Genomic DNA, 20,538 nt, shown 5'->3' with positions numbered 1-20,538 from the left:
AAAAATATTTTGATGATAAGATAAAAGAGAAATGATCCCATGGCAAGCTAGTTAGAAGAGAGTAAATTATAAGGTCCAGCCAGGCTTTTGTAACCATTCTTGTAAGAATTTCCTTCCAAGGGCAAGACCACAATAACCTGTGTACTTCCTACCAGGCTCAGCTCCTGAACTCCGTAATTGGATAAGTTTCCAGTTTTTTTTTTTTTTTTTTTTTTTTTTTTTTGACAGGCAGAGTGGACAGTGAGAGAGAGACAGAGAGAAAGGTCTTCCTTTGCCATTGGTTCACCCTCCAATGGCCGCTGCGGCCAGCACGCTGCAGCCGGCGCACCGCGCTGACCCGATGGCAGGAGCCAGGTACTTATCCTGGTCTCCTGTGGGGTGCAGGGCCCAAGCACCTGGGCCATCCTCCACTGCACTCCCTGGCCACAGCAGAGAGCTGGCATGGAAGAGGGGCAACCGGGACAGAATCCGGCGCCCCGACCAGGACTAGAACCTGGTGTGCCGGCGCCGCAAGGCAGAGGATTAGCCTAGTGAGCCGCGGCGCCGGCCAAGTTCTTAGTGTCCCTTTCTTGAGACTTTGGCATTTAAACATTCACATTAATTCAAGTGCCATATATTATTCAAGGCATAACAAGAACTTTAAAAGAAACCAAAGCCTTCTCTTTCCTAATTATTGATCCCTTTGCACAACTACCATCCTGCTGTAAGTGAATTTGTTAGCCTACTTACTGAAGTGTAGCACTGTCCCAACTTCTCTACAAGTTCCAAAGAAATCTACATTCCAAAATTATCTACTTCATTTGCATTTATTTACATGAATATTCATTGTACTGTACTTGCATCTAAAAATAGGCATAGTTTAAATTTGAGCTGCTGTTAGTAGGCTGGCTCTGTTTATGAATCTGCAACCTAACTTGGTTCTCCAAACCACTTCTTCTCTCTATAGCTTCTTCTCTCCAAATTCAAATACACACATGATTTGAAAAACTCTAAGGTTCTTCTGGAGGTTCCTTTGATAGTGCACTGGGGCTTCTGAGGATGGAGACGGTTGATAAAGGTAGGTGGTTACATTTTAGGATTCTCTTTAATTTTTTTTTTTTTGTGAAACTGAGCACTGTTTAAAATAAATGTCATCTTTTCTTTAAGCAAATGTTGTTAAAGAGTGTCAATAACTTCATTTAGGGACCCTTAATGGAGTCAGGGTTCCAAGAAACAGTGTTGGGGACCACTGCCAGAGAAAATGAGATAAAAGGGGGAGAAGTGCTGAGTGAGCCAGCCTCCAACTATCTTCTCCCCTTACGCAACTATATATGGACACTCCAGTCTGAGCAATTTACTGGTTATGTATATAAAAGAGATTTTCATCTATTTTTTGAAGGAGTGCTCCCCAGCTTATTTATGAGAAGCATAAGATGATATTTATTGTTTATTTTGAATCTGAAATTTAAGTCGTGTTAACAAACTCACTACTTAATAAAATCTTACCTAGTTTTTGGAAATAAAATCATTCCTTTGTATCTATGGGGGATTGATTCCTGGACCCCTATCAGATACCAAAATGCACAAATGTTGAAGTCCCTAATATAATATGGCATGTACACATATGTTACATAATAAATTGTAATCTCTAGATTACTTACGATATCCAATATGCTGTAAACAGTATGTACATACTTGCTACACTATATTATTTAGGGAATTTATGACAAGAAAAAGTAATCTCTCCATATTCATTACACACACATAATTTCTTGAATATTTTTGATCTGTGGTTGATTAAATCTGCAGGCACAGAATCTGTAGACATGATGGGCCAACTGTATGTGAAATATTTTGTTTTAAGTACATTAAATTTTAGTACAAGAAAGATCGTCCCTTTTTTTTGGTTCTACAACCTGATATTTTTAAAATGCATTGAATTTCTATTCAACTATTTCCTAGCAATATAAACTGGAAAATTATCTTTATTCTTCAACTTCCTCATCTGTAAAATGGAGATAATTATGGCATCTCTTTAGTAATAATGAAAAAGTCCTAAGACATTCAAAAACTTTAGGATAGTGACTGCAACCTAGTGAGTACTCAATATAAATTATAATTTTATTACTGCTTACATTGTGATCATCAAAACTATATCATTTATTTGGCCACTGAACATTTGAGGAACTAATATATGCAATCACACATACAAACATAAGACATCTAGAATCGCTTGAAGTGGAAATGCAAAAAGGAAAACAGATGGGCAATTTCCAGAAAGAAAATGTTGCTCCGCGTTGCCCATCTGCTTCTCTCTGCCTGCATGCTCTGCAGTAATATAATTTTTCAAACAGCCAAGTAATATAATCCTCAATCTAGTTTAATTTGTGTGTGCACTTCATTGGCTACTGGCAAGGGAATGGTTAGATTCAGATTCGACGATTATGCCACATAGTCCTCATGTTTATCCCATGAGAGGCAAAGCTGTATAAAAGATTAAAATTAGTAGGAGGCAATTATTCTCCTTATTAATCAATTCTAGACACATTTAGCAGCTTTTCTCTTGCAGCAGAAGTACTATTCAAATCAAGGTGGTAGAGACTCTTTTCACAAAGTGTTATTTTAATTGAAAGCATCAAGTTCTCTTTAGCAGGCCATAACCTTCTTTGCCTGAGAATGTGTTAAGATTAGTGTTTTTCATTTGAAAATTACATAGTTTTCTTAAAGTACCATCATTATTCTTTCTCTTATTAATTTAAAGCATGCTTATTCACAGTTAAAAATAAACAAGCTTATTTGATTCAGGGATTTAAGAATAATGCATTTTTCTCCTATCAGGAAAAAGTGAAGAGTATTTTAATTTCTTTTAATAAACAGTCATTCATGTAGCCCCATATCAGAAATCAGATGATGGGTTTTTTTGAAAGGCCAAGACTAAAATAAGGTTTCTATATTTAGTAAGCTATTACCAGATTTTAAAGAAATAAAGTTAGTGCATTAGACTATAGATCAACAGATTAGATTTTCCTTTTTGTGTTTTAATAAGTCCATCTATAAAGCAATTAGTAGTGGAAAAGAAAACAATAATTTTCTGCTTCTTTTTAATCCAGAAGAAGAAAAGCTGAAGGGAGCTCCCTCCTTTCTCCTGGGTGATCCTTGCTAGGTGTAGGTGTAGGCCTGCTCCACTCTGTCAACAACATGAACTCTCAAGATCTGGTAGGAACAATCCCCATATCTCACTTATACTACATGTGACTTCCAGTGGCCTGGGACTCAGACCACTGCTGCTGCCTTCACTGGGCCATTGCAGTCCCTGTGACAGGGTGTGGGAAAAGGAAGGTGGAGTGCACAGTCGTGACAAATATCCCATTTCTTCTTTCACTGTCCACAGTGAGTCATGTGGCAAGGCTGACTCCAACCCAGTGGGGAACTGGCACCTGCCTGCTGGTAGGGTCTGTGAACATCTCTTGTAGAACTCACTATGAATGCAACTAAAAGAGTCCTCATCAAATCCCTTGCTGAGTTGTATTTGAAATGAACAAGGAGGGATGAATTTGCATGCTGTTAGGCTGGCCATTTCTCTAGTGTGGGAAGAGTGGGAAGTTAAAAAGCACAAGTGGTAAGGGCTGTCGGTTAGCCTTGCAGTAAAGAAAGGTCTGCCTACCATTTTACAGAGGGCGTGGGTGTCATTTCTGGCTCCAGTTCATGGCTCCATCCTCCTGGTCATGCAAACTGTGGGAAGCAATGGTGATAACTCAAGAACTGGGTTCTTGTCACCTATGTGGGAAGCTTGGATTGAGTTCCAGCCTCATTGCAGGCATTTGGCAGTGAACCAGAAGATGGGAGCTTTTTCACTTTCTCTCTTCCTCTCTCTGCCTTTCCAATCAATTGATAAAAATGTTTTTTAATTGGTGTAAGGGAGTTAACATTGACCTCTTATCCTCTAGCTGTCCCCAGCTTATTCGGGTTAAAAGTGATTTCAGATTATATGTCCTGACATGAGCAGTGTGCTTGAATTTTGTGAGGGCAGATTTGTCCACTAACTTAAGGGAATGTCAGATTCTGTTCTTTCTCAATGCCTTTCTTGATGTAAGCACTCTTTTTTTTTTAAACTTTGACTTAATAAATATAAATTTCCAAAGTACAGCTTTTGGATTACAATGGCTTTTTCCCACCCATAAACTCCTTCCCATCCACAACCTTCCCATCTCCTGCTCCCTCTCCCATTCCATTCACATCAAGATTCATTTTCGATTCTCTTTATATACAGAAGATCAATTTAGTATATATTAAGTAAAGATTTTAACAGTTTGCACCCACACAGAAGCTCAAAGTGTAAAGTACTGTTTGAGTACTAGTTATAGCATTAATTCACATTGTACAACACATTAAGGACAGAGATCCTACAAGGGGAGTAAGTGCACAGTGACTCCTGTTGTTGACTTAACAAATTGACACTCTTGTTTATGGCGTCAGTAACCCCCCTAGGCTCTTGTCATGAGTTGCCAAGGCTATGGAAGCCTTTTGAGTTCGCTGACTCTGATCTTATTTAGAGAAGGTCATAGTCAAAGTGGAAGTTCTTTCCTCCTTTCAGAGAAAGGTACCTCCTTCTTTGATGACCTGTTCTTTCCACTGGCATCTCACTTGCAGAGATCTTTCATTTAGGTCTTTTTTTTCCCAGAGTGTCTTGACTTTCCTATGCCTGAAATACTCTCATGGGCTCATCAGCCAGATCTGAAGGCCTTAAGGGCTGATTCTGAGGCCAGAGTACTGTTTAGGACATCTGCCATTCTATGAGTCTGCTGTGTATCCTGCTTCCCATGTTGGATGGTTCTCTCCTTTTTAATTCTATCAGTTAATATTTTCAGACACTAGTCTTGTTTATGTGATCCCTTTGACTCTTAATCCAATCATTATGATCAATTGTGAACTGAAACTAATATCTTTGACTAGTGAGATGGCATTGGAATGTGCCACTTTGATGGGATTGAATTGGAATTCCCTGGCACGTTTCTAACTCTGTAGCACTACACTAGTTACAATGAACATAAAGTGCTTTGTAATTCTTTCTGTATTCCTTTTAATAATTGTAGCTTCCATGCAGATCATGGATATATTTTGATACTAATTAGGTTATGGGATGATATAAGGTAAAATAGGTTGGTGAGACATTGGGAGTCTAAAGAATGTTGTTTCACACATAGACATAAATTTCAACTGTAATTTTCTCCTTCAGAGGAGTGCTAATTCAAGAACAATTCTAGATTCTTAAACCTCTAAGTCAAGGTTAATGAGACATTTTATGTTTGTTGCATGTAAGATCTTTAAATTTATTTATTGCAGAGGTTATATAAAAAATCTGAGAGGTACACATTACCTTTAAAATGATAGAAGCTATTTTACAATGTGCTTTATCAATGATCTTAATATCTGTGTTTATTAATTATTCTTTAAAATGTTTTCATGCATTTTGTGGCAGGCCTCTCCTAATTATGCACAAATTCTGATCTCCAGTTAGTCTCCTGGGACACTCTCACCTCTTTAGTCTCCTCATCATCTTTTGTCCCCTGTGGGTCTGTAAACTTGGGAGTAGGAACTGGGTGAGTATACCCTGGGCTTTTTATCTGGGGTTTTGCCTGCTTGCTCAAGTCCTCCATTCCATCTCTAAGTTTGATTTGGGTGGGGCTCTGAATAAGAGCTGGGTGGCATTTGTTGTTTCCTGGAATTGATGGCAAGTAGGTGGCTAAGAGTCCAAGTTGGGGGACTGTATTCAGAAGCTGTCCTGGGAGCCAACATCGTGGCATAGTTACTGATGCTCCTGGCTGCAATACCAGTATCCCATTTGGGTGCCAGTTTGTGTCCTGGCTGCTCCACTTCTGGATCCAGCTCCCTGCTCATGACCTGGGAAGAGCAGTGGAAGATGCCCCCTGTACTTCAGTCCCTGCCATCCACATGGGAAACCCAGAAGAAGCTTCTGGCTCCTGGTTTTGGCAAGGCCCAGCCTGCCTGGTCATTGAAGCCATCTTGGAAGTGAACCAGCAGATGGAAGATATTCTCTCTCTCTCTCCCTCTCTCCCTCTCTCCCTCTCTCTCTAACTTTCAAATAAACAAATCATTTCATACCAGGGGATTCGAATTCAATCCCATCAAGGTGGCATGTACCAATGCCATCTCACTAGTCCCAGTGATCAATTTCTGTTGACAATTGATCATAATGATAGGACTAAGAACCAAAGGGAGCACATACACAAGAATAGTGTCTGCAAATACTAGCTGATAGAATCAAAAAGGGAGAGAATGATCCAACATGGGAAGTGAGATACACAGCAGACCCATAGAATGGCAAATGTCCTAACAGCACTCTGGTCTCATAATCAGCCCTTAAGGCATGCGGATCCGGCTGAAATGCCCATGAGAGTATTTCAGGCATGGAAAGCCAAGACACTCTGGGGGAAAAAAAAAACCTAAATGAAAGATCTCCACGAGTGAGATCCCACTGGAAAGAATGGGTCATCAAAGAAGGAGGTACCTTTCTCTGAAGGGAGGAGAGAACTTCCACTTTGACCATGGCCTTGTCTAAAAATGATCAGAGTCAGTGACCTCAGGGGGCTTCCATAGCCTTGGCAACTCATGACAAGAGCCTAGGGTGATTACTGATGCCATAAACAAGAGTGTCAATTTGTTAAGTCAACAACAGGAGTCACTGTGCACTTACTCCTCATGTAGGATCTTTGTCCTTAGTGTGCTGTACATTGAGATCTAATGCTATAACTAGTACTCAAACAGTATTTTTCACTTTATGTTTCTGTGTGGGAGAAAACTGTTGAAATCTTTACTTAGTGTATGCTAAACTGATCTTCTGTATATAAAGAGAATCGAAAATGAATCTTGATCTGAATGGAAGGGGAGAGGGAGTGGATAAGGGGAGGGTTGTGGGTTGGAGGGACGTTATGGGGGGAAGCCATTGTAATCAATATTCTGTACTTTGGAAATCTATATTCATTAAATAAAAGTAAAAAAAAATTAAAAAAAAGAAGCTCTCCTGGTGACACAATTAATTTCCATTCTCCAACAAGACTATGGTATACACTGATTTTCAAAAAGTTTCTACTTGCCTAACTCCATTGAGTATCTTTTAATTGATTCTGAAGTCAGGCAAGGAAAAAAAATTCTTCAACTCCTAATCATCTATCATCTTCTCATCTTCTCTAACCAGTCCCACTCCTGGCTCACTGCTACCCATTAACTACTAGGCAAACCTTGGGGTTCTGTCCAGCTTTCCTGCAACTCCTCCCAGATGGAATTGAAATTGTTGTTGAGTGTGGGCTTGGGGAATCTGTGTTTTCAGAAAGCCCCACATATTTTTCAAGTGTTTTTTAAAAATATTTTATTTATTTATTTGAAAGGCAGAGTTACTGAGAGGTAGAGGGAGGAAGGGAGGGAGGGAGGGAGGGAGGGAGAGAGAGAGAAAGAGAGAAGAGGAGAGGAGAGGAGAGGAGAGGAGAGGAGAGGAGAGGTCTTCCATCTTCTGGTTCACTCCCCAGATGGCTGCAATGGCTGGAGCTGTGCCGACCCAAAGCCAGGAGCAGGGAGCTTCTTCTGGTCTCCTGTGCAGGTGCAGGGGCCCAAGGACTTGGATCATCTTCTACTGTTTTCCCAGGCTATAAAGAGAGCTGGATCAGAAGAGGAGCAGCTGGGTCTTGAACCGGCGCCCTTATGGGATGCTGGTATTGCAGGCTGTGTCTTTACCCACTATATCGCAGAGTCGGCCCCCTGAAGTGTTTACAGATTAAGAAATACATTGATTTTTCTACGTGATATGTTTTTCATAATGCCTTTCAAGTTTGGCTTTATCTTTTCATTATTTCCCCTTGATTTGAGAAAGAGAGCAAAAGCAAGAGCGAGAGAAAGAGAAAGAAAAAGAGAGAGAGAGAGAGCTTCCCCACATATTGGCTCAACCCTCAAATGCCTTCCAAAGCTTGAACTGGGCATGTATTCCCAGCCTCCCATGTGGGTGGCAGGGACCCAGTCACTTAAGCCATTAATGCTGTTTCTCACAGGTTGCATGAGCAGGAGACAGAGTCACAAGCAAGAGGCACGGTAGGCAGCTAACCACTAGGCTAAGAACTGCCCCATATCTTTTCATTTTATTCATGATATTTGAATAAATCTTTGAAATTGACTAATAAATAAAATTTATCTTTATTTTTTCTATTTCTATCTCCTCTTAGGGGAGCTGAACATTTTCTTGCAGATTATAGTGTTTTAATTCAAAGCAGTTTATTTAAAAATGACAACATAAATACATGCATGCTATTTTAGAAAGTCTTTATTAAAACAAAAAATTCCCCATTAGTATTGCTTTCATTCTTATATGTAACCATCGGGAACAATTTGACACTTGCAGATGTAATCATGTATTTCTAATTTTAATGTACAAACATATATTATCTAGTAATTTTTAACAACTGATGTATTTTGGTGAAATTTCCATACTTATAGATCCATTTCTTTTGATAATGACATAGTATTCTATAGAAAGGATAATTTATCTAACCACTCTTGGATGGATTCTGAGTTTTCAGCTACTTCCTAACGTAAACACTCCTGCTATGATCAACCTTGCACTCAAATCACTTTCCTTGCTTTTGTAAGTAGGGGCTTTTTATCTGTGAACTTCTAGGTAAAAAGCCCTCAAGGCGACAGCCGTGCCAGGAGGCTGAGGGCAAGCCACCACGGGAGAAGCCTGGGTGCAGACATTGTTCCCTCATGGAGTCTTCAAACCATGCCATCAGCCCAGCTGTGGCTTTTTGCCTTTCCAGCTGAAAGGTATGTTTCCACTCATGCATTCCCTACTTCCTGTGCCTGGTAAAAACCATGAATTCATATATTAAATGTTGTAGATTCTGTTAAATGCTTCTCCAAAATGATGATGATAAATTACAACCATGGGGTTCAAGAATGTGTATTTTCCTATATGTACCTAAGCATAAGGTTGGATGAACTTTAACATTTTTTTGATCAGTGTATTTTTACCATCAGAGTGAAAATAGAGATTTCATTATTATTTTCATTTACATTTCTGAAAGCTGCATTTGAACAGTTTTTATATCTTGTCTTTCTTTTTTTTTTTAAGATTTATTTATTTATTTGAAAGAGTTACACAGAGAGAAAAGGAGAGGCAGAGAGAGAGAGGTCTTCCATCCACTGGTTCACTCCCCAGATGGCTGCAACAGCCAGAGCTGTACTGATCTGAAGCCAGGAGCCAGGAGCTTCTGGGTCTCAAATGTGGGCACAGGGGCCCAAGGACTTGGGCCATCTTCCACTGCTTTCCCAAGCCATAGCAGACAGCTGGATCGGAAATGGAGCAACCAGGACTACAACTGGCGCCCTTATGTAATGCTGAAACTCTAGGTGGCGGGTTTACCCACTATACCACAGCGCCAGCCCTAATATCTTGTCTTTCCAATTTAATCTTTGTTCTTGTGAATTATTTGTTGGTATTATTTATCTAATTTTTTATTGGATTCTTTACTTTCTTCTTATTGGTTCCTAAGAAACATTATACTTAATGAAATAATCCAGTCCCAAGAAGACAGATATCATATGTTTTCCCTGATCCTAGGTAACTGCAAGACTACCTAATATGTAATGTATTGGAGTGAAATGGACATCTCGAGATTCAACGACTGCTTACAGCCCTGTCTCTTCTGTTGAAGAACAGTGTTATATTATTTTTATTCTTCATACTATTTGTTGAACTCTTTGCTTAGTGTAGGGTTAACTATACAATCATTAAGGAAACTGAAAATAGATTTTTGTAAAAATAAATAATGGGAATGGGAGAGACAAGAGGAAGGGGGGTTTGAGCATTGGTGGGAGGGAGAGTAGAGTGGGAAGTATCACGATATTCCTAAATCTGTATATAAGAACTATATGAATCTTATATAACAAATAAAATTAAAAAATAAAAACTTAATAGACCCACAGAACTATATGGCCATTAGCTATTGAAAAAGTTCCTCATGGTCTTTGGCCTGTAATTTAACATTATCAAGGTGGCTTCTTTAAACATGAGAAGTTTAACATTTCTATATGGCCAATTCTGCCATTATTTTCTCCTGGTTGAAAGCTTTGTGACTTGCTTAGGAAGAACTTTCCTACCCTTCTATTATTATATTTTCCTTTACACATTTCAGCTACTACCACATTGTTAAAATTTGAATTCATTTTACATTAATTTTATGTAATGTATTCAGTGGTAACCTAAGTTTATCTTTTCCTTAATTGATAGTTACTGGTTCATGTGTCACCTCTTCTCCACTAATTCATGAATGTTTATAATTTAAATATGTATCCTTAAATAGAACTATTTCAAAATTGCTGGGGTTAATATTTTCTATGATTGTTGTTCTTTTTTAAAAAATGTTAATTTTACTTATTTAAAAAAGGAGAGTGAATGAGAGAGAGAGAGAGAGAGAGATCTTACATCCAAAGATTCTCTCCCACATGCTTGTAACAGCCAGCCTGGACCATTTCAAAGCTGGGAACCTGACAGTCCAGGTGTCTCACATGAGTGCCAGGGACCCAAGTACTTGAGGATCACTTGGGGCTTCCCATGGTGCCCATTAGTAGGAGGCTGGAATTGGAAGCATGACTGGGACTTGAAACCAGGCACTCTGATATGGGATGCAGACATCCCAAGCAGAGTCTGCCCTGTTGTGTCTAATGCCTGCCCCGCTTCTTAATTTTAATCAAAATTTTATTTTGGCTATTTGTAAGCATTTTCCCCTAAAACAATTTTATATTGACTGATAATCTCTCCTGACTGAACTGTAGGCAGGTTCTGCAGAGCTCATTTTCATCGATGAGGCCTCTGTAGAGGCATCTATGTCCATCCTCACGTAGTCCAGTTTTAGCAAGAATCCTGCTGAATCACCCGCTCTTGCTGTTTTTATCACCCCTTTCTGCCTTCAGCAAGAAACCTATCAAGCTGCCTTAATGACAATCGCACTACCTCTGATGCCTCAGTAAATTTCTAATCACTGGACCCCTTGCCTACCTTTTGGCTATAAATCCCCTCTTGTTCAGTGTACAGCCATATCTCCCATGTGGGTGACAAGGACCCCAGTACTTGAGCCATCACCTACTGCCTCCCAGGGTGTGCAGTGGAGGAGGCTGGAGTTGGCAGCAGAGCTGGGGACTCAAACCCAGGTACTCCAGTATAGGACGCAGTTGCCCTGAGCCACATCCTAAACACTGCCAAATGCCTTCCCCTAAAAATTTTGATCTTAAAACTACCCATTTAAGGCATTCATCTTGTTGCCAGCATTATTTCTTTTCTCCTCCTTCATTGCTAACTGGGCTACTTTAACCGCGTCTTAGCTTTGCCTTGTGCAGTTCTGAGATCACTTTTGTTGACTTCATGCACTGTTAGGATTTCTGCGTGATTTTCATTTTCAAATTGCAATTGATTCACATTGTATTTTTACTGTTAGAAACAGTTGCTGATAATCAATAAGAAACTGACAAATAGTTTAGTGTTATACACAGGGATAGATGCTTCAGTTCAGTTTGGGAACTAATCTGAAAATTGGTCCAACAGACTAGATCATCTAATGTACTGTTTCAGTGATGACTATACTGTTCTCTCTCTTACCTCACAAATGTGGTAACTCAGACAATTGTCACTCATCAGACTTTCTTATTATGCAAATATAAGTATTATTATGTATTTTCAGTCATCTTCCCTTTTTATAAATTGTATATTAGATATCTTTCTATGTCAGGAGGTACAAATATATTTTATTCTTTTCTCTGGTATATATATCCTTCATCGACTTACCTATTGCCCTGCTGTCAGAAATGTAGAAGATGTGATTTTTCAATAGTATTGTGAAAATCCTGCATAGCCTTAAAGTGTAATGTGTATATTTTCCTAGAATAGATATCAAGTTGACTTGCTGGGTTAACAAGATAGGAATTTTACATTTATTTGATCAATTTGTGCTCAATAGATTTGCCAAGTGTGCACTTTCCTCCAGTGTATGAGCACCCCAAAGGACGGGTCGTCCCACCTTGGGTGTTTGACTCCCTATCTGGTTTTGCCAGCCTGATGGATAATACATGCATTTCATTGTTTGAATTTGTGTTTTCCTCTCAATGGTCAAGCGTGAGTGTCTTGTATGTGTTGCTCTTTGCATTTCCTGTTTTATGCATGTCTTCACCACACCCTTTGCCCATTTTTTTTGTTGAATTGTTTGCCTTTCTCTTGTTCATTTATATGAGCATTTTCTATGTCCTAGATACTGAACCTGTATCTTTTATATGTCATACATAATTTATACCTGTTTGTTGCTTTTTAAATTTATTAATTTTAATGTTGATGTCATTGATGTCATTTATGTCCTCAGATTTTGGAGGTAGTAAGGCTTCCCATTTTCAAATGTATTTCCTTCTAATGCTTTCCTAATTTTATTTTTAATCATTTAATTAGTTGCTTCTTAATCCCCTGGAAATTTCTCTTTTTCATTAAGGCATAGTAATTGTATATAGTTATGAGAACACAGTGTGATCATTCACTGCATGCACACAATGTATAATGATCAAATCAAGATAAGTAGCATTTCCATCTGTTCATCGTACGCCTCCTATCTAACTATATTTTAGAACCTAAATTCCCACATCTTTCTAACCCCCTCTCCTCTTACCTTCCTGGCCTCTAAGAAACACTCTCCTACTATCTCCTTCTTTCAGATCTACATTTTTAGCTGCCATATATGAGTGAGAACATGCAATACTTGTTTTTTCTGTGTCTGGTTTATTTCACTTAATATTATGTCCCCCATTACCATCAATTTTCTGCAAATGATGGGATGTCATACTTTTTTATGGTTGAATAATGAGCCGTTGTGTATATATACACCACATTTTCTTCATTCATTTGCCAATGTACATGTTAGTTGATTGCATATGGAGATCTGGTTTTGTGAAAAATGTGAAATCCTGTTTGTTCTGTCTTTAAAATATGCTGAAAATCTACTTCTCTCCACTTCTGCTACTCATCCTGTTCTAGCCACCACCTCAAGTTCTGAATTTCCAGTGGCTTGCTTAGCTGAGTGCTTTGTGTCTACATTTGCTCTCTATAGATTATTTCAGCACAGTAGTCTACCACATCTATTTACAATTATAAAATAGCAAGGGCTGCCATTTGTACAAAGGGGAGAACCAGTATCTTCAGAATGGCTAACGTGATGTGGTTCCATTACCCTTGGCCTGTCTCTTTCCATTTTGCCCATCCATTCCCGTCACCTTCAAACCTGCATAGTCTTCAGTTCATACACCACCCCAAATCTAGACACATATCTTGCTCTACTCTCCACTAGAGTGGTCCAGAGCAGCCCTAAGATCACCATAGACCCTGAGCTGTATAAGTTCTACCGTCACAATAAGCACAACCTCCCTCGTGCCTCTGGCTTTGGGGTCTCTGTGTTGCCATAGACTTTTAGGACCTGGGCAGAGGCTCAACTGTCCACTTCTCTAAGCACACACATGTGCAACTCACAAGTGTGAGGAGCGAATTCTGAAGTGGAAAACTGACCCGAAACGGGATGGGAAATCAGTGGGATAAATTATTTTCCCTTCTCCTTCCTTTTGGAGGCAGTGTAGTTTTGTGTAATTTCTCTGAAAATATCTTGCATGAGCCAGCAATCTGCTTGGTTGTAATCTGCCTCCAGCTCAATAATGCTTTCCCTTATTTTATTCAACCTCTTTCTCCCCTTTCCTCCATTTTTCCAACTTTCTTGCTTTCCTGAGATTACATACCCACAAAAATGTTATGACCAGTGTATTTCCTTCAAGCTCTGTCTTCTGTAGAACCAGGACTAAGACAAATCTTTCTACAGGTATCACATATTGACTGAAGCATACGCTAGCCACAACTCCTAGCTCCCAAATCACATATCCTTGACATTTGCTTTCAGTATCTATAGTGTAACTTACTTAACTTTTATGATTCTTATTTTTGTCTTTTTTCTCAAGAATAAAACTTATAGAAACCCAAAGATTTCTGTCATTTCTGTTGGCTGCTGTAGCACCAGCCCTAAAATAATGCCTGGCATGTAGTAGACTCTCAATAAATATCAGTTGAATGAATTGAAAGAATGACAGCTATAGTAATGCCACTTGGTGTCACCACCATTGCCACTACAACAAATTTCAACTCATCTCTGATTCTTTGTTCTTTGCTGCAGGTCAGGAGGCCTGCACGGGCAGGAGCATCTGAGTGCAATACTTAACCTTCTTGACCTCATCAGCTTCCAAGAAATCTGTTTGCCTGCTCTATAGGCAATGAAGCCCCTCGTCCCAACAAGAATCAAATAAATAATATTGCTGTTTCCTACAGAAGAATAAATTTTAAAAAAAGTAGAAAAGAAAGAAAAAAAGGTAAGTGCTTGTTATAGGATTACACTACATTTGGAGAGCCTCTTTACACTGTTTAATATTCTTATCCAAGGGGATGAAAAACATATTTATTTACATTACCTTTTATGCTATTTAGTTTTTTGAAATATTGTTTCATGTATTGGTCTTATATATACACTTATTATAGTTATTTTATACTTTATAATTATTTTTGTATTTATAATTATTTTTGGTAGAATGTTTCAGAGCTAATATGCATAGGCTGTCATTTTCTTATGTTTATATTGGGGACATGCTACAATTTTTTTTTATTTCCACAGTAACTTTGTATATACCTTCCTTGCTACACTTATTTATCATTGTTTTAAATAATTTGTTATTTTTACATTTAATCATTAAATATGTTTGTAATGTTTTGGTATGAAGTTTAGTGAAGATCAAATTCAATTTATTTTTTTCTAATTAGCCACTTATCTAAGCCTTTCCAGTTGATATACCCTTTCTCCACATTAATTTTAGTACCAATGAGCATGTACTAAAATATTTTGTTTCTAGACTGCCTATGTTTTCTAATTATTCCTTTCACATTCATCCTCTACTTCACAGAGAAATCTGTTCCTTTTTACCGTGTGCACAGTTCACGGAATGAGCATGAAATACTTTCACGAGAACTAAAAATAACCATCTGGGCATCTCAGATGGCAATCACTTCAACAAATCTAGTTCACACCTGGCAACTTTCCTTCAGTCCCTATCTCGGTTATTAACACTGCCAGGCAGCTGGTTGGTCCAGCTAGAAACTTTAGAATAATCCTTAAATCCCCATATCCGGTGGGTTAGCCAGCCTTGGAAATTGACTCTGTCAAACACCCTTGAAATATCTTCCCCCTTCTCCACTGACCCTGCATACACTCAAGTCCTGCCCTCTGTCAGATCTCAGCTTAAATGTCACCTCCTCAGTAAGCATTTCCTGACACCTTTTAAAAGTTACTGTTGTGGCACTAGTTTGTGTCCTTTATAAATGTTCTGTTTGAATTGACTCACTAAAAATTTGTTTTATTCATTTTATTATTTGTTTCTCCATTAGAATGTCACTGCTATGACTGCAAGGTCTTGTGTGTCCTATTTTCTTGAGTAACAACATATATATATATATAGTTCCTAGTTAATGGCAGGTGCTCCATACTAAAAGTGAATAAATGAATGAATGATATACTTCCCTTTTATTAAGTTTATTTACTTCCATTTCCCTTACTCATTGTTTTGGGACTACTCTCCACATTAATTAAATTGTTTATCCCAAAGAGAGATCTGGCTGCAGCTTAAAAACTACCAATATCTTCTTACTTTTTTTTTTTTTTTAGATTTATTTATTTAATCTAAAGGCAGAATGAGAGAGAGAAAGGGGAAAGGGGACGATGGGGAGAGAGAGACAGAGAGTGCTAGAGAGAGAGGGAGTGAGGGGTAGCTTCCATTGGCTGGTTCACTCCCAGCACATAGCCAGGGCTGGGCCAGCCCAAGCCAGGAGCCTCCCACTCTGTCCAAGTTTCTCAGGCGAGTGGCCTGGGCTCAAGTACTTGGACTGTCTTCTACTGATTCCCCAGGCCCATTAACAGGGAGCTACCAATATAAGAGACTTCAGACCTCTCTTTCCTCAGCCTAAAACCAGGTAGAACTACTTTAAATAAGATTTTTTTTTAATGAAGTCATCTTATTTCAATTCACAATACATAAATATATTTAATTTCTTTAGGTGAACTGTATTTACATCAGAAATAAATACATTGGTCTTTAAGTAAAAACTCATGAATCCCAAAAATCTTTAAAATATGCCAAAGTTTTTTTAAAAAGTCTTTACCAACTCTTCTTGCTAAATAAGGGAGCTGATACCCGAAAGTCAAGTGTGGCTCCCCTCTTTCCCCAAGTAATTTGTTCGGAATCATGAGTGGATTCTGCAAGAGCAAATTAATCCATCAATGCAGGAAAACAGGACCAATTTAAATTCAGACTACGCATTCCAGAGCACTGTTTTCTGCATAATTTGTCTCCTCAGCCATTGTCCTCAGGACTCTGAGAAGCTTTGGAAATATAGGTGCAGACTCAAGGCCCAGCTTCCTCCCCAACATCTTGGGAAGGCACTGGATGTCATGGGGTGGAGCCCTTTGCTCCTGGGTGCCACTGGGACAGAGGGTTTGAATGTAAGTGAATGTATGCCATTGGGTCAAAGAGCTACAATTCATATGTTGTTCTTAAATTTTGCATTAAAAAACTGATTATGGAATTTTAGAGGGAAAAACACTCATTAAGTTCATCTACATGCATTTATCCCTCCTTCAAAGGCTGGTGCTGTGTCATAGGGGATAAAGTCACCACCTGCAGTGCTGGCATCCCATATGGGTGCCAGTTCAGGACCCTGCTGCTCCATTTCCAATCCAGCTCTCTGCTATGGCCTGGGAAAGCAGAAGATGGCCCACGTTCTCCCTGTACCCGCATGGGAGACCCAGAAGCAGCTCATGATTCCTGGCTTCAGATTAGTGCAGCTCCAGCTGTTGTGGCAATCAGAGAGTGAACCAGCAGATGGAGACCTCTCTCTCTCTCTGCCTCTCCTTCTCTCTCTGTGTAACTCTGACTTACAAATAAATCTTTTTTTAAAAAAAAAGATGTTTCAAATATTTCTTTCACAAATATTAAACTATATTTTTCATTTTCCATAGGTTTATTTTTATAGTTTTGTCCCATTAATCTTTTCCTATGTTAGTATTTTGACAGGAAAATCATTTTTTTAAGATCTATTTATTTATTTGAGAGGTAGAGTTACAGAGAGAGGGAGAGACAGAGAGAGAGGTCTTCCATCTACTGGTTCACTCCCCAAATGACTATAATGGCCATAGCCAAGCTGATCCAAAGCCAGGAGCCAGGAGCTTCTTCTGGGTCTCCCACACGGGTGCAGAGGCCCAAGCACTTGGGCCATCTTCTACTTTCCCAGGCCATGAGCTGGATAGGAAAAGGAGCAGCCAGGACACGAACGGGTGCCCATTTGCTATGTTGGCATTGCAGTCAAAGGCTTAACTTACTATGCCACAGCACCAATCCCAGGAAAATCACTTTCTAGGTAGACCTAGAAATTTTACAGAAAATAATTATATTATGTGATTAACTTGTGGGATTGTTTTCTCTCACATCATTCTTTCTTTCACAGATCCTGAACCAGTACTGTGTGGTAGAAATTTGTGACAAGGAAAATATCCCTAGTTCAGATATAGTCTGCCTACACTGTAGACTTTAATTATTAATTTAATATAATTTTATTTAAATTGCAATAATCAACCATGGATCATGGTGACAACACTGCACTGTGTGGGTGTAAACACCCCAATGAGAAAATTATCAGTCTGTTTTAAAAAGCAAGACTCAATTATATCCTGACTATAAGAGAAAACTGTGGGGCTGGCACTGTGGTATAATGGGTAAAGTCTCCACCTGCAGTGCAGGCATCCCCTGTGGGTGCCCATTCAAGTCCCAGCTGCTCCACTTCTGACCTAGCTCTCTGCTGTGGCTTGGGAAAGCAGTAGAAGATGACTCAAATCCTTGGGCCCCTGCACCTGCGTGGGAGTCCTGGAAGAAGCTCCTGGCTCCTGGCTTCCAATTGGCCTAGCTGCAGCTATTGCAGCCATTTGGGGAGTGAACCAATAGATGGAAGACCTCTCTCTCTCTTTCTCTCTCTCACGGTCTCTCTCTCTCTCTCTGCTTTTCAAGTAAATAAATAAATCTTTAAAAAAAAAAGGAGCGAGAAAACTGTTACACATAAAGGTAGAAAATACAAAAGATATGCGAAGCAAGTACCAATTATCCACAAAAATGAAGTAGATTTATGGATACCAAGCAAATGATTTTAGTAGAAAATATACAACTTACAGATGTAGATATTTCACAATAATAGAAGATCAGATTTTGAAGATGTTACAATACTAACGTATGGACTCAGAGTAGGTATATTTATTACTAGAAATGTTACCAGAATTACTAGAAATGTTTTGGTGAACAACTTAGAATCTTAAGTTGAAGAAAACTCTTACAGGATTGTGCTGCTTTCAAAATAGAGACACACAGTTTTCAGGACTGCTCCTCAAAAGCTGCGGCTTAGTTCCTCACTCTCGAAAGAATCTCTAGTTCTTAGTTTACTTAAATAAAAGAAGATGGAGTAGATGCCCTGTGGGTGTCTGTGACTAGGTTGTGAGTTGCATTTTGCATTTCTCCTTGCTGTCTTTCAAATCACTTGCTTTAACTAAGCCAAATGCTATGGCAAAGTTCACTCAGCTCAGTAGTGAGCAGTGTGGCAGGGAGCTCCAGCCTCCTGCCAACGGCCACCTTAGAAGTAGCTCCCTCTTGAGCCACATAAAAGCCTTCAGATAACTGTTGTCCAGGCAAACATCTTGACTGCAACTTTATGATTGTGAGTCAGAACCACTCAAGTAAGTTTTTTTTCTGAATTCTGACCCACAATAACTTGAACTGTTTGCTATTTTAAACTGCTAAATTTGGTGGTAATTTGTTAGGAAGTAATAATTGTTGAATCCTTAAAGGGCAAATAATTATATTGGATATTTCAAAATTTATAAATAAATTTATAAATAAACAGAAGATGTTTAAGTACAAAGCATGCCAACTGACTTAAATTAACCTTATGTCCCTGCAAAACATGCACAGAGATGTTTACAGCAGCTCTGTTAATGGGTGCCAACACTTGGAAGCAACTTAGATGTCCGTCAGTAACTAAATGGATAAAGTGTGGATAAAGTCCTTGGGTCCCTGCACCCACTTGGAAGACCCAGATTAAGTTCCTGGCTCCTAGCTTCCACCTGGCTAAGCCCTGGCCATTGGGTCCATTTGGGGAGTGAACAAGCAGATGGAAGACTCTTCTATCTGCTTCTCCCTCTAACTCTTTCAAATAAATAAATAAATAAATAAAGCTTAAAAAAAAGAAGGTTTAGAAGCTTAATTTAAGGTGCCTCTCTGGCACTAGAGGTGATGAACATCACTTTCAAGCAAAACTAGAGATAATTTAATATCTCAGTTTTGATTATAATAAGCAGTCATATTATAAATTTTATTTTTTTTTTTTACAAATTTCTGCATGAAGGCTAAAGGATTAAAAAGTTTTCTGGAACTAATATATGTGTGTGTGTGTGTGTGTGTGTGTGTTTAGGAAAGAGTTTATTGGGGGAAACCAACAGACTGGAGGGAAGGGGTGAAGAAGGAAAAGAGAGAGAAGGAGAATGTAAGAGAGAGATCAAGAGACAGAGAGAGAGAGAGAGAGAGAGAGCGATCAGGAGATGGAGAGAAAGAGTTACATGTTCAGCACATAGCGGGGCGGGCAGGGAAGCAGGAGCAAGAAATCCCATTAGGGGTGGGGCTGACACTGGTGGTTGGGCCACGTTGTTACCTGGCTTCCAGCAATGGTGGCGGGGGCTAGAGTCTAGGATGGTGTGGGGACTGTGCCATTTTACTAACATTCCCTTTTTGTTTTTTATAAAGTAGCAGTTGTATGGGATTACATTAGTCCCAAAAGTCCAGGAGGGGTAGGGGGAAAAAGTTTCAAAGTGAGGACATAGCTTTCCTCATGGGCATTGTCTACCTCAGAAAAAAAAACTATCAGAACATGCCTGTGACTGTAGACTTCCTTTTTTTTTTAAAAAAAGATTTATTTATTTATTTGAAAGTCAGAGTCACACAGAGAGAGGAGATGCAGAGAGAGAGAGGTCTTCCATCCACTGGTGGATCTGTCTTTAGAGCTACTTCCTGCTGACATGGGGCAGTGGGTACTCTTCACTTGCATGGGGTGATGTCTCAAGCCACTGTCTCCTGGGTGGGGAGCCGAGTATATCCCTGTAGCAGCATTTGGTTGAGAGCCGGGCCTTGGTTTGTTCCATTATCGCCTCCTGTAAACACTAAAACTAAGAGTGGTATTAACCAAGTAATGAAAGGATTTCATAGAAGAGAGGCAATGAGGAGGGCCTCTGGACCCTTGTGAAGACTGATGGATGTGCTTTAAAGCTGATCCCAACCAAGACTGGGAGAAAGGCCACTCAACTTTTGCAGTTAGAGGGGTTGTCTGTAGAGAAATTCTGAATAATC

The 20,538-nt window shown here is 39.2% G+C and overlaps 1 non-coding gene across 1 annotated transcript; it reads right to left on the bottom strand.

The window, feature by feature from the left end:
- Window positions 1-16,426: 16,426 nt before the first annotated feature.
- On the bottom strand, window positions 16,427-16,623 carry LOC127493338 (small nucleolar RNA SNORA73 family). The gene has a single exon (XR_007923392.1). It is a non-coding gene; the product is annotated as a small nucleolar RNA SNORA73 family (small nucleolar RNA).
- Between the last annotated feature and the right edge of the window lie 3,915 nt (window positions 16,624-20,538).

This window comes from Oryctolagus cuniculus, chromosome 5 (genome assembly GCF_051225735.1).
Source record: "Oryctolagus cuniculus isolate XC-2025 breed Fujian yellow rabbit chromosome 5, ASM5122573v1, whole genome shotgun sequence".
Lineage (NCBI taxonomy): Eukaryota > Metazoa > Chordata > Mammalia > Lagomorpha > Leporidae > Oryctolagus > Oryctolagus cuniculus.
The sequence above is the reverse complement of the archived record's forward strand: the minus strand, read 5'-3'. Positions and strand labels throughout refer to the sequence as shown.